Genomic DNA, 2,500 nt, shown 5'->3' on the forward strand with positions numbered 1-2,500 from the left:
GAGAGAGAGAGTAGAAAAAGAGAGAGAGAAGGGGGGAGAGAGATGATAGAGAGAAAGACAGAAAAGCCGGAAGAGAGTGGGGGGGGGGGGAAAGAGAGACGAGAGAGAAATACAGAGAGAGAAAAAAAAAAAAGAGGAGGGCGAGAGAGACACAGAGAGAGAGAGAATGGGGGGAGGGAGGAGAGAGAGGGAGAGAGAGAATGGGGGGAGGGAGGGAGAGAGAGGGAGAGAGAGAATGGGGGGAGGGAGGGAGAGAGAGGGAGAGAGAGAATGGGGAAGGAGGGAGGGAGAGAGAATGGGCGAGAGAGGGAGAGAGAGAGAATGGGGGGAAGAGGGAGGGAGAGAGAGAGAATGGGGAGAAGGAGGGAGGGAGAGAGAATGAGGGGGGGGGGAGGGAGGGAGAGAGAATGGGAGTGAGAGGGAGGGAGGGAGGGAGAGAGAGAGAGAATGGGGGGAGGGAGGGAGGGAGGGAGAGAGAGAGAGAGAATGGGGGCAGAGGGAGGGAGAGAGAGAGAGAGAATGGGAGGAAGGGAGAGAGACCCCATGTCACCATGTCACCGTACATGACCCCATGACCCCATGTCACCGTACATGACCCCGTGTCACCTAACATGACCCCGTGTCCCCATGTCACCTTACGTGACCCCATGTCACCTTACGTGACCCATGACCCCATGTCACCTTATGTGACCCCATGTCACCTTACATGACCCCATGTCACCTTGTCACCTTACATGACCCCATGTCACCTTACATGACCCCATGTCACCTTGTCACCTTACGTGACCCCATGTCACCTTACATGACCCCATGTCACCATGTCACCTTACATGACCCCATGTCACCTTACATGACCCCATGTCACCTTACATGACACCATGTCACCTTGTCACCTTACGTGACCCCATGTCACCTTACATGACCCCATGTCACCATGTCACCTTACATGACCCCATGTCACCTTACATGACCCCATGTCACCATGTCACTTTACATGACCCCATGTCACCTTGTCACTTACATGACCCCTTGTCACCTTACATGATCCCATGTCATCTTGCCCCATTTCACCTGAATTACTCCATTTCACCTGAAAAAACGAACAATGGAACAATCAGTTATGTGCCCAAGTGTGCGTGGCAGTTAGGGGACCGGGGGGGGGGGGGGGGGCGTGGGGATCGGGGAGGGGGGGGCGGGCAGGGAGAGGGGAATGTTTGCGAGGGGAAAGAAAAGATGAGAGAGAGAGAGAGACAGAGAGAGAGACAGAGAGAGACACAGAGAGAGAGAGAGAGAGAGAGAGAGAGAGAGAGAGAGAGAGCGTGTGCTTGTGTGTAGGAAGGGACACAAACGGGTTCGACAAATTTGTCTGGCTTACAGTGGGTTACTGTTCCTGATCTGGAAACAAGAAATCCAAGGGTTTACGGGAGGGGCGGCGGGGGGGGGGGGGGGGGGTCTTTTTACTTGTTCATATTATATGGAGAAAGGTGAAGTGTAGGGTAGTTTAGTTTAGTTCTACTTTCGTTCAATTGCTGTTTGTTTTTTTAATTTCTTCCGGGTACGGGGATGGGGGTAGGGGTTCTGCAACACCCCACCCCCTCATCTGTCTGTCTGTCACACACACACACACACACACACACGCACGCACGCACACACACACACACACACACACACACACACACGCACGCACGCACGCACGCACGCACGCACACGCACACACACACAGATACGTCCCTGCTCCTCATTCCCTCATTCTGTGTCTTTATTTTGTACATTTCGAAGAGCATTTCTTCTACACCACTTTTGTTGGAAACCCCCCCCCCCCTTCTTCCCACTCTCTTTCGGTCTGGTACAACCAGGATTTTTTTTTTTACTTTCTTTGTTTGGGGTTGTTGGGGTTTTTTTTCTTGTTTGTTTGTTGTTGTTTTTTGTTGTTGTTTTTTTGTTTTTGTTTTTGTTTTTTGTTTGTTTGTTTGTTTTGTTTTTGTTTTTTGTTTTTTCGGTCTTTTCTCGAAGGGATGTTGTGTGCTGTTGTTTACAATTGTATATATACATGTGCATATCTGTCATCCTGAGAAGTGCCCGATGATGGTGTTGGTGGTGATGAATATGATGATGGTGCTGGTGATGATAATGATGATGATGGTGATGGTGATGGTGATGACGTTGATGATGATGATGATGATAGTGATGGCGATGATGACGATGATGTTGATGATGATGATGTTGGTTATGACGGTAATGATGATGATAGCGATAGTGATGGTGATGATGAAGATGATGATGATGATGATGATAGTGATGGCGATGATGACGATGATGTTGATGATGATGATGTTGGTTATGACGGTAATGATGATGATAGCGATAGTGATGGTGATGATGAAGATGATGATGATGATGTTGGTGATGACGGTAATGATGCATTTTCCGCCCACACTTCACCTCCCCCTCCCCTCCCCATTCCTCAAGGGGGAAATGGACATTGACCTCCTGTAGTGTG

This window comes from Babylonia areolata, chromosome 11 (genome assembly GCF_041734735.1).
Source record: "Babylonia areolata isolate BAREFJ2019XMU chromosome 11, ASM4173473v1, whole genome shotgun sequence".
Lineage (NCBI taxonomy): Eukaryota > Metazoa > Mollusca > Gastropoda > Neogastropoda > Buccinidae > Babylonia > Babylonia areolata.